General features: G+C 38.9%; 2 long non-coding RNA genes across 5 annotated transcripts in view; one reads left to right on the top strand and one right to left on the bottom strand.

Moving 5' to 3' along the window:
* The window catches only part of LOC143661901 (uncharacterized), a 123,885-nt gene extending 109,240 nt beyond the window's left edge, over window positions 1-14,645 (top strand). Inside the window, exons 6-7 of one of the 4 annotated variants that reach the window (XR_013164926.1) lie at window positions 3,693-3,967; window positions 14,277-14,645. This is a non-coding gene — a long non-coding RNA (uncharacterized LOC143661901). The remainder of the gene's footprint in view (window positions 1-3,692; window positions 3,968-14,276) is intronic. The other 3 variants (XR_013164928.1, XR_013164930.1, XR_013164924.1) reach the window with 3 other exon arrangements.
* LOC143661902 (uncharacterized) overlaps window positions 1-18,451 on the bottom strand; it is a 110,469-nt gene extending 92,018 nt beyond the window's left edge. Inside the window, exon 1 of the long non-coding RNA XR_013164931.1 lies at window positions 17,995-18,451. This is a non-coding gene — a long non-coding RNA (uncharacterized LOC143661902). The remainder of the gene's footprint in view (window positions 1-17,994) is intronic.
* Window positions 18,452-18,664: the final 213 nt, after the last annotated feature.

The following is an 18,664-nucleotide window of genomic DNA, read 5'->3' as shown; positions in this document are numbered from 1 at the left end:
TCAGTGTAGACTTAGTTTAGCAAATTTATTGGAAACCAACATTGAAAATAGGAAGAAAATCATCATATTAAGTTTTACTAAGATGGAATATTATGAAACTTTATATTCAAAGAGATCTTTCTAAACGTACTTTAACACAAAAGAATGAGTACATAATTAAAACATTATTAATTATTAATTTTTTATTTTAATTATTTTATTAATTATTTATTAAAACAGAGCCTGATTCTAATACTACATCTTATGCATTTTATATAAAATATATAGTAAAAGCTATGCCTACATGTATATTTATATACTTTATTACCCAAAATATTAAAAATAAAAAGTCAAATATTTAAAGTAGGTATATTTCATGATAGGAATAGTAATTACTTTAAGTTTCTTCTTTTTGTTTCATATATATCTTAAATTTTCTATAATGCTCATAAAATGCATTTATATTATTAAAAAGATAAATATTTAAAGACATAATTCAATCTAATCTTAACCCCAAAATACTAAATAATACTACTGGCTTGAATTTATTTTTTCTTTATATAAGGAAGTCCTTAACTCATGGTATTTTAAAAAGAAAATCACATATAAACAACTTGAAAATTTTTGCCCTAGCTATACAATATAGTACAATAGTGCATTATGAGCCAGGCTAGATAAGTGAATTAAATGTCCCACAGAAATTGAGAAAATGGAATAAGTGGTACAGACTGATGGAGAAAGAATGCACACTCCATAATTAGTTCAAGTTACCTTGCAGAGAGAAATTAGGTATTGAGTTTAGGAGAATAGCCTTGGAGAGTTAGAACAGAGAAGGTGAGTTCATTGATGTAGTGTACACTGTGTACTTACTTCCCCAGGCACACCAGCAATTTATTACTGGCACATTTTTACTGCCAGAGACTTTCACCTTTCCTCTTCCCTATAAGTGAAATGATTCTCCTCTGGTTCTTACATCTTGAGTTATTATCTTAATTATAATAACCTGTGTTGTTTTTCCTTTATAGGACTTACCATCTGAAATTGTTGAGTTCTTATGATTTATTTGATTATTAATTTACTCACCATTTCTGTCTTCTATGTCCCACAGACATTTATAAAAGCAGGATTTCATTTTTATTTAGCAGTGTATGCTGAGATCACAGCATAATGCTTTGCACATACAAGACACTGAATAAATAAGAAGGAAATTGCTATTGAGCAGAGATACTACTAAGTGAATTTTTCAAGCTTTTTCCTCTTATGACTAGTTTCATAATTTCACAATCCATGACTCAAATTACTTTGACCTAGAAGAATATTTTGACCCTGTCAATATCTTTATTTCCTGTAAACTATTCAACAATTCCTGAAGACAGAAAAACAATAGTCCATGAAAATCTTCCCCCCAGCCAATGTCTCACGGTAGCATTTAGCTAATGTCTTTGACATCTTTTCCCCCTGCTCATGGAGCATAGCTTAAAACATTTACAGATTTCATGTTTTTGACATTTTTTCATTTCTATTGGTAAAATTATGGTTCTTAGTTAACTTTTTATTATATCCATTTGATTACTGAGGATAACAAGAAAAGATATTTGTGGGGGACAAATTTGATAACAATTATGATGTTTTTGTTCTACTAGTTTTAGTAATGCTTAGTGTACTGTGATAAAAGTAGTAGGCCCTATTATATTGCTTTCCCCTTTAACAATAAAGTGGGAATTATTAGACCCTAGATTTGTAAGTTGTGTACTGAAAGCAATTTTAATTGACTCATGTAAGGTAAAAGAACCAAGTATCCCACCTAGGTTTGTGTTATTTAAAAGCTGGTATGTCTTCTTTGCCAAGGTGCTTCTTCAGCTACTCAAAGAATGGTATTGTGCACAGGATCTCATTGTTGATACTATGTTACCAGCCACTTAGAGCAGAAGGCCTTGTGTGTGGGATTATTTCCATTATACATGTTCCTATTAACATCATGAAATAATACTCCCTTCCTATTGGGGGCTATTTATTTGAAAAAAAATGAGTTCATCATTTTATTATATAAATTTTCAAACAGATACAGCATATGTGACTGAAAGAAAAACCTAGGAAGAATATGCAAGTGATCTAAAGTAATCAGAAGGATGTGACTACAGATTTTTGAGATGAATTCCAAATGTTAGTGTCTTACTAATGCTTTCTTTGTGTAAAGAATTTGGCCCTATGAAAAAGGGATTATATTATATTGGCTTAAGTTAAGGGAAAATATCCATACCCTGGAAAATATGTTGCCTTCTCTAAACAAATCCACAAAATCAGTTTACAAATGTAACTTGCAATTATGTCTAAACCCAAAATCAACCCAACCAGGAATGACTAACAAATGTTTCCCTGTTGGTATCATCCTTCTTGGCTTCTCTACATGGTCCCAGCTATAAATGGTTCTCTTCTGGAGGGTCGGCATCTTCTACACCATGATCATCCTATGTTACTTGACAAGTATCCTGCTCTTTTGCACAGACCCTCACCTTTACACCCCTTTGCATTTCTTTTCATAGCAAGCTTTCCTTCCAGAAGCTCTGCTTTATCATAACAACTGTGCCTCATATGTTGTCAAACATTTAGGCCCAGAAAAGACAACCACCTACTAAGGCTGCCATTCCACTGTGCATGTTTCTCTCCCTGTCTACAGAAGGTGTGTTGCTAGTGGATATGAACTGTGTCTGCTATGTAGCTGCCTGCCAGTCACTATGCTACACCATCATCATGCACTCTCTTTTCTCTTGGAAGCTGGCTCTCGAGGCCTGATTCTCTAGCTTTGTGGAATCCCTCATTCAATCCCCCATCCCACTCCAATTTCCCTTCTGTGCCCACCACTGTGGATGACTTACTCTGTGAAGTCCCTGTGCTCATATATCTGGCCTATGGAAACACTCCCTCCAATGAGTGGCTGATGACTCTTTCTGTTGTCCTCTTCACCATCATGCTGGTGGGGTTGATTCTTACATCCTCTGACTACATAGCTGAAGCCATTGGGAAAATCAAGTCAAGAGGGAAAGCCATTGCTAATTGCTACTCCCATCTTGCTGTCTTCATGTCTTATGGGACAGTGGTAATGGTTTACACAGACCTTAAGAACAAATTTGCTTCAAAATGTGACAAGTTCTTCACCTTCTTCTACACCATGCTTATACCACTGTTAAACTCTCTCATCTATACCCTGAGGATAGAAGAGGTAAAAGATGCTCTACATAGCCTATTTAGGAAGGAGATAAGAACATGAAAAAATAGATATTTATCTTTTGGAGAAGAAAGGGATTTGAAAATCATTGCATCAATCCACTCTTCTTTAAAGAGTCCAAGAATAGCTTGTATTTCAAATATCACTCTAAATATGTTGATTTATCTCAAATATGGTACAATTGAATACTTATGGCTTTTTGTTATGATTTTACATATCATCTTGTTAAAAATATGTGCAAATGTAATATCACAATGTTTGACACATAATAAATGCTCAATGTGTATTCCCTTATGGGAAAATGATAGTTGCAGAGTTAATTATTGAAGAAAATGAATTATTTCTCAAACAATGTAAGCACCATAAGCTGAACATTCTAGAATAAGCAAATAAAATTTGAATTATATATTATTTGAGCTTTAAAATACAAAAATTGGAGAGAACTGTGTGTTGCAGATTATTTTATACTTTTTTTTTGCATGGGCAGGCACCGGGAATCTAATCCAGGTCTCAAGGCATGGCAGGTGAGAATTCTGCCTCCTGAGCCACCATGGCCCACCCATCGCAGACTCTTTTATACAAGCACAAAAGGAAGACAATTACCCTGGATTTGCCCTGAGTTTTTTAAATAAGTAAAAGCATGTAATTTTTCATTTCCAATATGAAAAATTTAGAATTGCCATAGCCCAAATACCCTTAAAAAGAATGTTGGAAAGATCAAAGGTGATGGTGGAGTTATACAGAGAAGATAGGATTTAACAGGTGAATATGGATGCTGAATCATTAAATTGATATCTTCTTTATTCTCCACTATTTTAGAGCAGCTAAAAGTAAAAACCTAAAATTGTGAAATTCTAACCCATGTCAAACTCTGAAATATGTTCTACCAGTAACTGTGGTGCTGTGCTTTGAAATTTATAGCTTTTTTGTATATATGGTTTTTTACAAAGAAAAGAAGGAAAAAAGTCAATTGTGATGATAAAAAAATATTAAAGCCCCCTAGCATCCTATATTCTGTAGCATCTAGAAGGAAAATATGAGAGGATCATATTGTAGCTCATGACAAACTCTGGGATCTGTTCTGTAACTATTCATTGAAGAGTGCCTTGAAAACTATTGCTTTTTTTTATTTCTTTCTTTGTATATATGTCATACTATACAAATAAAAAAGTTAAAAATTAAAAATAATTATGGAAGCAAATTCTTTCTCAAAATACCCTCATACTAACAAACAAGAAAATTCCTGACCAAATAATTCATACCATAATCCAGTCAATTTGCTATATTAAAAATTAACTATCACAGATGTGCAGAAATAATTTTTAAACCTACTATGGATGTACTTTTTCTCTGGATAAAATATTCTCTTTTGTAGCTGGTGTTAAAGTATATTTTAAATAGAATTTACTAGTTTAATGTTATCAAAGTTTTTACATGTTTTTTAAATTTGTGTTGTATATATTCTTAAATACATTTTCTTTTTTTTATATGAGAAGGCACAGGAAATGAACCTGGGTCTCTGATATGTCAGGCAAGAACTCTGCCCGCTGAGCCACTGTGGCCCCAAGTACATTCTTAATACACTGAAATCGTAATGATTTAGTCTTAAATTTTGGTCAAATACTTTAATGTTTTCTTATTTCGTACTTGGTCCTTGATGTAGTCAACATTTATTCATGTAAATCTTATTATTTAGGGGCATTTTAAATTAGTTTCTATCCATAATTAAAGGTTCATTTATATTAATGTATACATAGGGGCTATTTATTTTTCATTCACCTCTTGGTTTGTAATTATGCCATCACAGCCTTCTTATCATCACTAATTTATTACAATAGAGTATTCGATCTAGTAGGTGATTCCTTCACAATGTTTCAAATTTGCCTTCATAATTTTTGGCATGTGCTCTTATTTGTTAATTTTACAATTACCTTGACATATTCTCACTAAAATCTACTGATTGGAATTGACTCAATTTCACATTGTTTGGGGAAGATTTAGTATTTTTATTATTTTTACAACAATAAATACGTGCTATACTCTAATTGTTTAAATGTTTTGTTGGGCTCACCAAGAATATATTGCAATTTTCTTCACAAAATTTTGTTCAGCTTATCCTATGGTTAGTCAGTGAAAATTAAATATTTATATTTAATTCAATATTTTCACTGCTATTGTTAGTACTGCTTCTGCTAAACTATTATGTAATTAACTGGAAATGTATATTAATGCATACGTTGATTTTTTATTAATTTTTTATTTTTTATAAATGCCCAAAAACACCAAACAAATGCAAACATTCATAATTTTTATTCAATTCATTCTACATATATAATCAGTAATTCATAATATCATCACATAGTTGCATATTCATCATCATGATCATTTCTTGGAACATTTGCATCTATTCAGAAAAGGAAATAAAAAGAAAACAGAAAGAAATTCATATATACCATATCCCATCCCTCTCCCTCACCGATCACCAGCATTTCACTCTAAATTTATTTTAACATTTGTTCCCCCTATTATTCATCTTTATTCAATATATTTTACTCATCTGTTGGTAAGGTAGATAAAAGGAGCATCAGACACAAGGTTTCCATAATCACACAGTCGCATTGTGAAAGCTGTATCATTATACAATCATCTTCAAGAAACATGGCTACTGGAACACAGCTCCACATTTTCAGGCAGTTCCCTCCAGTCTCCATTACATCTTGACTAATAAGGTGATATCTATTTAATGTGTAAGAATAACCTCCAGGATAACCTCTCAACTATGTTTGGAATCTCTCAGCCATTGACACTTATTTTTGTCTCATTTCACTCTTCCCCCTTTTGGTTGAGAAGGTTTCTCAATCCCCTGATGCTGAGTCTCGGCTCATTCAAGGGTTTTTCTCAATCCCTTGATGCTGAGTCTCAGCTCATTCTAGAATTTCTGACCCACATTGCCAGGGAGGTCCACACCCCAGGGATTCGTGTCCCACATAGACAGGGGGAGGGTGGTAAGTTTGCTTGTTGTGTTGGCTGGAGAGAGAGGCCACAGCTTAGCAACAAAAGAGGTTCTCTTGGGGGTGACTCTTAGGCCTAATTTTAAGTAGGCTTGACCTATCCTTTGTGGGTTTATGTTTCATATGAACGAACCCCAAGATTGGAGGCTCAGCCTATAGCTTTGATTGTCCACACTGCTTGTGAGAATATCAAGAATTCAACTTGGGGAAGTTGAATTTTCCCCCTTTCTCACCATTCCCTGAAGGAAATTTTTCAAATACTTTTTTATTCACTGTTCAAATCACTCTGGGATTTATCGGGGCATCACTCTGGACAAACCAACAAAATCTCATGTCCTACCCAAGGTTCCATGTATTTATGGTGTTCAATTAAGCTATCTACATAAGTTATATTTGGAAATGCACTAGTCAAAATATAAATTTTGTACCAAATAAACATTTTTTGCTTTAGTCTCATACATAAAGTAAAATTTTAAAATATTAATTGCCATCTATTTTCAGCACCCTGCAGTATTAACATTTCTTTGTTCCTCCTCATGCGAAAACATTTTTTTTAATTTGTACATTTAGTCACTATCATTATACACTCTAGTCATTCCTAGATTATACCATCTCAGTCTTTTTCATTTAGCTTTCTTTCTGATTTCATTTGTGCCCCCAGCCCTCCTGGATCATTCTCACATTCAGTTTTTTAAAATAATTGTATTACAGTTAGGTAGTATTGTGCTGTCCATTTCTGAGATTTTACATTCTGTCCTATTGCACAATCTGCATCCCTTCAGCTCCAATTACCCAATATCTTACCCTATTTCTATCTCCTGATGGTTTCTGTTCTTAACTGAAATTCTCCAAGTTTATTCACTAATGTCAATTCATGTCAGTGAGACCATACAGTATTTGTCCTTTTGTTTCTGGTTGATCTCACTCAGCATAATGTCCTTAAGGTCCATCCATGTTGTTACATACTTCATAACTTTATTCTGTCTTACTGTTGCATAATATTCCATTGTATGTATATACCACAGGTTGTTTAGCCACTCGTCTGTTGATGGACATTTGGGCTATTTCCTTCTCTTCACAATTGTAAATATTACTGCTACAAACATTGGTGTGCAAATGTGAATTTTGTCCTTGCCCTCATGTCTTCTGAGTAAATACCTAGCAATGGTATTGCCGGGTCATATGGCAATTCTATGTTTAGCTTTTTTGAGGAACCGCCAAACTGCCTTCCACAGTGGATGTGCCATTTGACATTTCCATCAACAGTGGATAAGTGTGCCTCTTTCTCCACATCCTGTCCAGGACTTGTCATTTTCTGTTTTATTGATAATGACCTTTCTGGTGGGTGTGAGGTGATATCTCATTGTGGTTTTGATTTGCATTTCTCTAATAGTCAGGGAAGTTGAGCATCTCTTCATGTGCCTTTTGGCGATTTGTATTTCCTCTTTGAAGAAGTGTATGTTCAAGTCTTTTGCCCATTTTGTAACTGGGTCGGTGGTGTTTTTGTTGTTGAGTTGAACAATCTCTTTACATTTTCTGGATACTTGAATTTCACCAGATATATCATTTTCAAGCCTCCCATTGTGTAGGCTTTTTTTTTTTTCACTTTCTTGATGAAGTTCTTTGATGTGCAAAAGCATTTAATTTTGAGGAGTTCCCATTTACTTATTTCTTTCTTCAATGCTTTTGGTTTGGGTGTAAGGTCTAGGAAACTGCCTCTTAGTATAAGATTCATAAGTTATTTCCCTACATTTTCTTTTAACAGTTTTATGGTCTTAAATCCAATGTTTAGATCTTTGACCCATTTTGAGCTAATTTTTGTATACAGTTTGAGATATGGGTCCTCTTTCATTCTTTTGCCTATGGATATCCAGTTCTCTAGGCACCATTTATTGAAGAGATTGTTTTGTCCCAGGTGAGTTGGCTTGACTGCCTTAGACCTTAAAGGTCAATTGTCCATAAATGAGAGGGTCTATGTTTGAGCACTCTATTCTATTTCCTTGGTCAGTATATCTATTTTTATGCCAGTACCATGCTGTTTTGAGCACTGTAGCTTCATAATACGCCTTTAATTCAGGTAGCATGAGACCTCCAAATTCACTTTTTTTTCTCAAGATACTTTTAGCTATTCGGGGCACCCTGCCCTTTCAGATAAATTTGGTTATTGGTCTTTCTATATCTGAAAAGTAAGTTTTTGGGATTTGAATTGGTATTGCATTGAATCTGTAGATCAATTTAGGTAGAATTGACACTTAACTATGTTAGTCTTCCAATCCATGACCACGATATGCCCTTTCATCTATTTAAGTCTTCTGTGATTTTCTTTAACAATTTCTTGTAGTGTTGTTTGTATAGGTCCTTTGTCTCTTTAGTCAAATTTATTCTTAAATATTTTATTCTTTTGGTTGCAATTGTAAATGGAATTATTTTCTTGATTTCCCCCTCAGATTGTTCATTACTAGTGTACAGAAACACTAGATATTTTTGAGTGCTGATCTTGTAACCTGCCAATTTGCTGTACTAATTTATTAGCTCTAGTAGTTTTGCTGTGGATTTTTCAGGGTTTTCAACATATAGTATCATATCATCTGCAAACAGTGAGTTTTACTTCTTCCTTTCCAATTTTGATGCCTTGTATTTCTTTTTCTTGTCTAATTGCTGTAGCTAGAATTTCCAACACAATGTTCAATAGCAGTGGTGATAGTGGATATCCTTGTCTTGTTCCTGATATTAGGGGGAAAGTTTTCAGTTTTTCCCCATTGAGGATGATGTTAGCTGTGGGTTTTTCATAAACTCCCTTTATCATTTAGAGGAAGTTCCCTTCTATTCCTATCCTTAGAAGTGTTTTCAACAGGAAAGGATGTTGAATTTTGTCAAATGCCTTTTCTGCATCAAGCAAGATGATCATGTGGTTTTTCTGCTTTGATTTGTTGATATGGTGTATTACACTGATTGATTTTCTTATGTTGAACCATCCTTGCATACCTGGGATGAAATCTACTTGGTCATGATGTATAGTTCTTTTAACGGGTTGTGGATTCAATTTGCTAGAATTTTGTTGAGGATTTTTGCATCTATATTCATTAGAGAGATTGGTTTGTAGTTTTCTTTTTTGTAATATCTTTGTCTGGCTTTAGTATGAGGGTGATGTTGGCTTCGTAGAATGAGTTATGTAGCTTTCCCTCCTCTTCAAATTTTTTGAAGAGTTTGAGCAGGATCAGTACTAATTCTTTCTGAAATGTTTGGTAAAATCCACCTGTGGAGCCATGTGGTCCTGGACTTTCTTTTTGTGGAGCTTATTAATGACTGATTCAATTTCTTTACTTGTGATTGTTTTGTTGAGGTCGTCTATTTCTTGAGTCAATGCTGGTTGCTCATGCCCTTCTAGAAACGTGTACATCTCATCTACATTGTCGTATTTTTAGCATAAAGTTGTTCATAGTATCCTGTCATTACTTCCTTTATTTCTGTGGAGTCAGTGGTTATGTCTCCTCTTCCATTACTGATCTTATTTATTTGCATCCTCTCTCTTCTTCTTTTTGTCAGTCTTGCTAAGAGTCCATCAATCTTATGATTTTCTCATAGAACCAGCTTCCAGTTTTGTTGTTTTTCTCAATTGTTTTCATGTTCTCAATTTCATTTATTTCTGCACTAATCTTCATTCATTTCCTTTTGTTTTTGTGGGGTTAGTTTGCTGTTCTTTCTCTAGTTCTTCCAAGTGGACAATTAGTTCCTCGATTTTTGCCCTTTATTCTTTTTTGATATAAGCATTTAGGGCAATAAATTTCCCTCTTATCACTGCCTTTGCTGCATCCCATAAGTTTTGATATGTTATGTTTTCATTTTAATTTGCCTCAAGATATTTACTGATTTCTCTTATTATTTCTTCCTTGACCCACTGATTGTTTAATATTGCATTGTTGAGCCTCCACATATGTATGAATTTTCTGGCACTCTGCCTACTATTGATTTCCAACTTCATTTCTTTATGATCTGAGAAAATGTTTTGCATGATTTCAATCTTTTTAAATTTATTTAGCCTTGCTTTGTCACCCAGCATATGGTATATCCTTAAGAATGCTCCATGAGCACTTGACACAAAGGTGTATACTACTGTTGTGGGGTGTAATGTTCTATAAATATCTGTTAAGTCTAGTTCATTTATTGTGTTATTCAAATTTTCTGTTTCTTTATTGATCCTCTCTCCAGATATTCTGTCCATTGATGAGAAAGTGGAACTGAAGTCTCCAACTATTATGGTAGATGTGTCTATTTCTCTTTTCTCTGTTTTCAGTGCTTGCCTCATATTTTGGAGCATTATGGCTTGGTGCATAAATATTTATAATTGTTACATTTTCTTGTTGAATTATTCCTTTTATTAATACCTAGTGTCCTTCTTTGTGTCTTTTAACTGTTTTACATTTAAAAGTCTAATTTGTTGGATATTAATATCACTACTCCTGCTCTTTTCCAATTGTTATTTGCATGAAATATCTTTTCCGAACCTTTCACTTTCAACCTATGTTTATTCTTGGGTCTAAGATGTGTTTCCTTTAGACAGCATATAGATGGGCCCTGCTTTTTAATCCATTCTGCCAGTCTATGTCTTTTGATTGGGGAGTTTAATCCATTAACATTTAGTTTTATTACTGTATGGGTAGTACTTTCTTCTAACATTTTGTCTTTTGGATTTTATGTGTCATAACTAATTTTCCTTCTTTTTACCTTTACTGATAGTCTTCCTTTCTACACTCTTCTCCACACCTCTCTCTTCTGTCTTTTTGTATTTGTCTCTAGTGTAACCTTTAGTATTTCTTGTGGAGCTGGTCTCTTGCTCACAAATTCTCTCAGTGATTTTTTTGTCTGAAAATGTTTTAATTTCTCCCTCAGTTTTGAAGGGCAATTTTGATGGATATAGAATTCTTGGTTGGCAGTTTTTCTCTGTTAGTAATTTAAAAATATCATCCCACTGTCTTCTTGCCTCCATGGTTTCTATTAAGAAATCACACACAGTATTATTGGTCTTCCCTTGTATGTGATGGATTGCTTCTCTCTTGCTGCTTTCAAGATTCTCTCTTTCTCTTTCACCTCTGACATTCTGATTAGTAAGTGTCTTGGAATATATCTATTTGGATCTATTCTCTTTGGGATATGCTGCACTTCTTGGATTTGTAATTTTAAGTCTTTCATAAGAGTTGGGAAATTTTCAGTGATAATTTCCTCCATTAGTTTTTCTCCTCCTTTTCCCTTCTCTTCTCATTCTGGGACACCCACAACATGTATATTCATGTGCTTCGTATTGTCATTCAATCCCCTGAGTCCCTGCTCATATTTTTCCATTTTTCCCTATATTTTCTTTTGCTTGTTGGATTTCCGATGCTCCATCCTCTTGTCCACTAATGCTACCTTCTGCCTCTTGAAATCTAGCATTTTGGTTTCCATTGTTTTTTTTTTTTCATCTCTTCTACTGTGCCTTTCATTCCCATAAGTTCTGTGATTTGTCTTTTCAAACTTTCAATTTCTTCTTTTTGTTCATTTCTCACCTTCTTTATATCCTCCCTCAATTCATCGATTTGATTTTGATGAGGTTTTCCATGTCTGGTCATACATTCTGAATTAATTGTTTCAACTCCTGTATCCCATTTGAATTGTTGGTTTGTTCCTTTGACTGGGTCATAGCTTCAATTTTCCTGGTGTAATTTGTTATTTTTTGCTGATGTCTAGGCATTTAGTTACCTTAATTAGTTTATTTTGGAGATTGTTTTTGCTTCTTTTGCCTAGGGTTTTCTTGCTGGATGAATTTGTTGTCTGTTCTTTGACATTCACTTCAGTTTTTTCTGGACCACTAGCTTAGGTTTTGTTTAACAGGGGAGAATTTTTCTGTTCTTGTTTTCTTGTTTCTTGCCCTGCCCATATTGTGCCTTTTTACCCTAACCCTTGGGAAGGTCTACTTAGGTATTAAAGACCCCAGCCAGATTTTCCCAGACAAAACTGGCCTCCTGTCAGGAGGAAAGAGTCACCTGCATCTGTTTTCCCAGAGGGTAAGGCCCAGTAGGTTGAAAGGTTTTCCTGTGAAGTCTCTGGGTTCTGTTTTTCTTATCCTGCCCAGTATGTGGCACTGTTTGCCTGCAGTTCCCACCTGCATAAGCTGATGCAGTACCTTTAACTTTGCAGACTCTCTCTGCTGTGGGTGTGGTGGAGACAGAGAAGTTGTAGGCTGGTTCTAATGGCTTCAAATTTCCAAGCCCTGGTGTCCTGGCTTCCTTGAGGGAGGGATTCCACCTGAGTTGGGCCTCATTCCTCCCCTGTGGAAGGTCTCAAATAAGCTTTTTTCTGCCTATGCCTTGGGCAGCTGCAGCCTGAGAAGTCCTGCAGCTGTATCCAAAGACAATCAAGCCTTTGAAAAAACACAGCCACAGAAACCCCTGTTTCTTTTTGTTTCTTTTTCTGTCAACCGTGCCCCCTTGGCACCAGGGCAAAAATCAGCAACCTCCGCTTTGACCAGGTTCACCTGAGCTGGGGCCTATTTTTAGTAGTCAGAATTTGTGAATTCATTGCACACATTATGCTTAGTTGTGCTCAGCCCCTGCTGCTGGTGAAGTCCCTTTCCTTTCACCTCTGGGAAGTAGCCTGTGAGTGAGGGGCACCAGCCACCATGGCTTGGGGAACTCATGGTTCTTGGGGGGCTCACAGCTGGTCCAGCTGGTCCAGACTGAGGTACACTGTGTGTCTGGTCACTGAAATGGCCCCAGGAGTGTTCTGAACTGTTTCTGGTTATTTAGTAGCTGTTCTGGAGGACGAAGTGTATCCCACACCTTGCTAAGCTGGTAACTTGGCCATCTCTCATATGTTGATTTTTAAAGTTTATTCTTTCACTCAGTAGTTCTGTCATCTGCTCTTATTTACATCAGATTCTGTATCATTTTTCTCTACATGTTATGTAGGTAATCACATCTTCTGTTGATAATCTTCCAATATTATACACTCTATATTAATTTTCCTATCTCTAACTCTGGCCAGGTCTGACAATACAGTGTCTATAAAGAAAAAATATTGTGGATTTTGCATCTCTTTTTCCTGTTCAATTGTGTTAAAATGTACAGAAATTTCATCAAGAAATACAATATTTGATGTAAGACTTTATTATAGTGATTCTGAAGTGTTACAGTAGTTTGTCCTTTATTTATTTAAAATAGCTATGGCTGTTTAATATTATCAGTATTATAAAATGCATATATTAATTTGGCCAATCTCCTCTTTAAATTGATAACATTGAGTTATATTAATATGTATTCTAAACTTGACTTATCATAAGTAATTGTAATGGCAGTACTTGATTTAGATCCTGGTTCAAAAATCAAGAACTAAAAACTTTTTTGACTTAACTCTATATGACTTTGGTCAGTTGCAATGTGATTCCTCCCTTACATTATTTATGAGGAATGCCTGCTGCTTCATCTACCTTCATGTGTTCCAATATTTTTGAAATAGAAATGAGGAACACTGTGCTATTATTATGTACCCAAGAAAAGCCATATCCTTGAATTCTTGTTAAGTATTGCTGGGTAGCATCTTTCTGTTGTTTCCATGGAGATGTGACCAACCAATTGTGGGTGGTAACTTTTGATCAGATAGTTTCCATGAAGATGGAAAGGTTCAGTGGCTGAATAATTTCAAAGAGAGATCAGATGTTTTCCTAGAGGTGATTCTTACACACAATATGAACTCCACTGTGTGTTTATGGTTTAATGGTCTGACTGGAGGGAATTACCTGGAACTGTTGGGAGATGTTCCAGTAGCCTTGATTCTGGAAGATGGCTGGTGAAGGATAGAACCTTTATTATATGACTGGGGGATTGTGAAAACCTACTTTTCCATTGCTCCTTTTATCCAGGCAATGGGAGGTGAGTAAAAAAAAAAGTGCACAAAGAATAAATATATGGTAGGGTGGCCAAAGATTAATGCAAATTGTGTATTTTGAAATTATACTAGTGAATGACAGGGATGGATCAGGGATACTGTATGTATGTTTTATCATTTTTCTTTTTGTGTTCTTATAGGGTGATGTGGAAGTCTGAGCAATGATCATTGTGATAAATATTCAACTATGGAATGATATTAACCATCATTGCTTGTACACCAGGCATGGAGTGTATGTGTTTAAAGATTCACCAAAAATATTAAAAAGCGAATAAAAAAAAGAGAGAGAAAGGACGGTGCATATATCCAGTTTCAATTGCGAAACTCTCAGTTTCCCCATCCTGCACACTGAGACACAGGTGTGGCAAGTTTTCTTCATTTGTTTCCCCACTAGGCCGTCATTGAAAAATATCCTGTCAAAACATCATCACACGCAAAAAATACAAATAGAAATGAGCAAACCATTACAACGCACGGATTTCCAAAGCAGACTCCCATCCAAATACTGACCATGCACGACCCTGTTTAGTTCCTGAGATCAAACGAATTGGGGACATTTTCTAGGTAAGGTTCCGCTACCGGTAACTCCAAGAACCTGCGCTGTCGAGGGCTGCGCTGATGCATCAATTGGGACACTCCTTGCAGCCCACCGCTGTTTGGCCCCTGGAGGTCCCTGGGCCCTTCCCCCACCCTTCACACCCCACTTGCTTGCCGTTCCCTGGGTCCTCCTGCATTTCCCAAACCCCTCTCCAAAACTGGTACTGCCCCCTACCGGCCATACAGTCCAGACTGTAGGTGTGCAACTGCTCCGGGCTCTACCTGGCAAAGCCCACTGTCTGCCCTGTCCGCTCTAGTCCCTGACCGCTAGTGGCCTGGCAGGAGTGCACCAGGTCAGGCCAGGCGGTGGGAAAGAAGAAGCCTAAGTCATGCTTGACTACCCAACAAAAGCATGTTTTTTATGCCAAGTTCCTCCTCTCACCACTGTGAACTGTCTTCTGATTCGTCTGGCCCCTCCCATTTCGTCCAGCCACCCCACCCATCCTCCACTACCTGCAACTGCACCGCTCCTGCAGGTGGGCCACCTGGGCTGGGTGAACCACCTGACGGGTGCCACACTCCGACTACAGACCTCCCAGATGCCTTATACGGCGCTCTAGTCTTGGTATGGAAAGTCCCAGCTGGCACCCTGTGGCACATTCAAGCAACATACAGTCGTTGTGAGGTGCGCATCTGGTTCGCCCAGACGTCTTGGGCGAAACTGACGCTCTGATCCCCTCCGCTCTGGCTTGAAACCACAGTCAGGGCCCTAGGTGCGGAATAGAGGGTCAGGTCCTCGGTGGCAGGAGAGAGATGCCCTTGGAGCTGGCCACAAGTATCAGGAACTGCCATGACAGAAGGCCCGGGATTGTTTGAAATGGTGGGGCACCAGAGGATGCCTCTGATTTTCGGTGAGGGGGTGCCTCCACCGGCACTGCCACTGCCCATACTGCTGCTGCAGTCAGGGACAGTTGGTGGGTGGTGTCTCCCTCACAGCACCACCTCGCATGGGCCCAGCCCTCTGACGCACTGTAACCCGTGTTTGTGACACAGAGGGTGGAGCCCCTGCATTTGTGGTCATGAGAGGGACTCGTGTTACCCCCACTGTGCAAACACCCCACAAGCCCACACAATCTCGCTTCCCAACCCCAGTCTGTGTGCTTTATGGATTGCCTTGCTGGCATGCGGTGTGCATTCTAGCAATGGGTTGATCCGCTTCTCATTGGGATGGGATCCTGGTCTGCCACGCTGCCACTGTTTGTCTGTTTCCTAGGCTTCAATTTTGGTTTGCTTCTGTGTACACAGGGTTCATGAAAGGGCTCAATACACCAGATGCACCAGGAGCTGAGCTGAGGGTTCCAAAGGAACGCTTCAGGGAGGTGCCAAGAAACAAAGAGCCTGGGAAAAGGCACTATTGTAGCAGAAGTTTTGGGCAATGGATTTCCAAATTTCAATATAGTGGACCGACTGACCATCCACTGTGAGTTCACAGAATCCCCAATTCTGTGTGAGATATTGTTAGTTGGTCCAGGTAGCTGTGATGCCTTGATATATCCCTGAATAATTTGAGCAGTGAAGAAACAAATGCTCTGAGGTCCCTTTGGGGTCTGGAGTGAAAGAGGAAACATTCAACATCTGCATTTGGAGATGATCTGAAATTCTCCCAAGCAGGTGAAAACGGCGACATCTTTGACCAAATCCTCAATCTTGGCGTTCATTCCTAAGAACCTAATTCCTGAAATGGATAGACCAAGAACGCTTAAAATTAGTCTGAGAGTCCCCCACATCAATCATCTTTTGTTGTTCAGATGTGCCCTGTCCTCTCTAGGCCAAGTCAACTGTTGAATGGCTACCCTCCACCCACGTGGGACATGATTCCCAGCTGTGCAAATCTGCCTGGAAACATGGAACACTACTCCTAGCATGAACCAGGACTCAGGGAATGAGAAAGAGACTGAGAAATCCTGCTTGACCAAAAGAGCATGAGAGTGCTGAGACAAAGAAAATTTCAGTGGCTGAGAGATTTCAAAGAGAGATCAGGTGTTATCCTGGAGGTGATTCTTATGCAGTATATGGGACTACACCGCATTTATGGCATAATGTGTTAATGGAGGAAATTATCTGGAACTCTTGGGAGATGTCCCCGTAGCCTTGATTCTGGAAGACTACTGTCGAAATATTGAACCCTGCTATGTGATTGTGGGATTGTGAAAACCTAATTTCCCTTGCTCCTTTTACCCAGACTATGAGAGGTGAGTAAAAAAAGTGGACAAAGAATAAATGAATGGTAGGGTAGACAAAGATTAATGCAAATTGTGTATTTGGAAATTATAGAGGTGAATGACAGGGATGGATCAGGGATAGCATATGTATGTTTTGTTTATTTTTCTTTTTGCGTCTTCTTTTGGGTTGATGCAGCAGTCTGAGTAATGATCACGGTGATCAGTATTCAGCAACAGAATGACATTATCTGCCATTTGTTGTACACCAGGCACAGAGTGTATGTGTGTGAAGAGTCACCAAAAATATTAAAAAGTGAAGAAAAAAAAAGAAAACGAGACAGGATGGTGCATATATTCGGTTTCGATTGCAAAGCTGTCAGTGTCCCTATCCGCACACTAAGACACAGGTGTGGCAAGTTTTTCTTCATTTGATTCGCCACTAGGCAGTCATTGGAATATATCCTGTCAAAACATCATCACACGCGAAAAATACAAATAGAAATGAACAAACCCCTACAACACCCGGAATACCAAAGCGGACTCCCATCCATATACTGACCACGCACGACCCTGTTTCGCTTCTGGAATCAAACGAGATGGGGACATTTCCTACGCAAGGTTCGGCTACTGTTAACTCCAAGAACCTGTGCTGGCAAAGGCTGAGCTGATGCGTCATCTTGGGACACTCCACGCAGTTCAGCGCTGTTCGGTCCTGGATGGCCGCGCCCCTTCCCCCACGCCGCACACCCCAGTTGCCCGCCGGTGCCTGCATCCCTCTGCATTACCCAGACCCCTCTCTGCAACCGTCACCACTCCCTAATGGCTGGCCGGTTCACCCCGAGGCTGCACAACTGCTCTGGACCCTCCTTGTCAAAGCCCACCGTCTGCCCTGTCCACACAGTTCCCTGCCGACCGGTGGACTGGTAGGTGCGCGCCAGGTCAGTTCAGGGGAGGGGAAGGAGGAGTCCTGAGACATGCTTGACCACACATCAAAAGGCATGTTTTCACCTCCAAGCACCTTGCTTCATCACCTGCCCTTGTCCTCTGATCCGTCTGGCCCCTCCCATCGCGTACAGCCCCTCCACCAATCCTCTGCTACCTGTGACCGCTTGTTTCCTGCCACTGGACCACGTGGGCTGGGTGCACCAACTGCCGGGTGCCAGACTCCTGCTTCGGACCTCACAGGCGCCTCACACAGAACGCTAGTCTTGGGGTCGGAAAGTCCGACCTGGCACGCTGCGGCGCATTCAAGCAGCATACAGTCCTTGAGAGTTGCGCATCTGGTTCGCCGAGCCATCTGGGTGAAATCGGGTCTCCAATTCCCTCCGCTTTGGGTGGAAACCGCAACCAGGGCCCGAGATGGGGGTAAGAGGATCGGGCCCTGAGGGGCAGGAGAGAGATGGCATTGGAGCTGGCCAGGGGATTGGTTCTCGCCAAGCCAGAAGACCCAGGATCATTTGGAGAGTCGGGACTCCGAAGCCTGCCTCAATTCGCGGAGACACGGGCGCCTCCGCCTGCACCGTGGCAGCCCACACTGCTGCTGTGGCCAGAGACGGCTGGTGGGCGGGGTCTCTCACTCAGCACCACCACGCACGGGCCCCGCGCTCTGGCCCTCTGTGACCAGAGTTTGTGACGCAGAGACTGCAACCCCTGCGTTTGCGGCCACGACAGGGGTTCGTGTTGCCCCCTACTGTGCAAGCCCCTCGCAAGACCACGCCCTCTAGCACTCCACCCCCAGTTCTGTGAGGTGTATGGACTGACTTGCCAGC

The sequence above is a fragment of the Tamandua tetradactyla genome, chromosome 18 (assembly GCF_023851605.1).
Source record: "Tamandua tetradactyla isolate mTamTet1 chromosome 18, mTamTet1.pri, whole genome shotgun sequence".
In the NCBI taxonomy this organism is placed as follows: Eukaryota; Metazoa; Chordata; class Mammalia; order Pilosa; family Myrmecophagidae; genus Tamandua; species Tamandua tetradactyla.
The sequence above is the reverse complement of the archived record's forward strand: the minus strand, read 5'-3'. Positions and strand labels throughout refer to the sequence as shown.